Genomic DNA, 225 nt, shown 5'->3' on the forward strand with positions numbered 1-225 from the left:
CAGATTCATTATTTCGAATGCAATTCTGATGTAAAACAATTCAACTTGAAAATCATTCGCTCAGTAAATTCCGGGAATATATTTTTAAATATAGATTTCCACCGTAATCTTTTAAACCTCAAATGTCGAGTCCTAGCCTTTACATTGCAAACATAGGGGAACTGCTCCATTATCCATCTCAGCCCATATATTCATCTCATACAACATGAAAACACAATTGAAAAC

The sequence above is a fragment of the Wyeomyia smithii genome, unplaced genomic scaffold, assembly GCF_029784165.1.
Source record: "Wyeomyia smithii strain HCP4-BCI-WySm-NY-G18 unplaced genomic scaffold, ASM2978416v1 HiC_scaffold_57, whole genome shotgun sequence".
NCBI lineage: Eukaryota > Metazoa > Arthropoda > Insecta > Diptera > Culicidae > Wyeomyia > Wyeomyia smithii.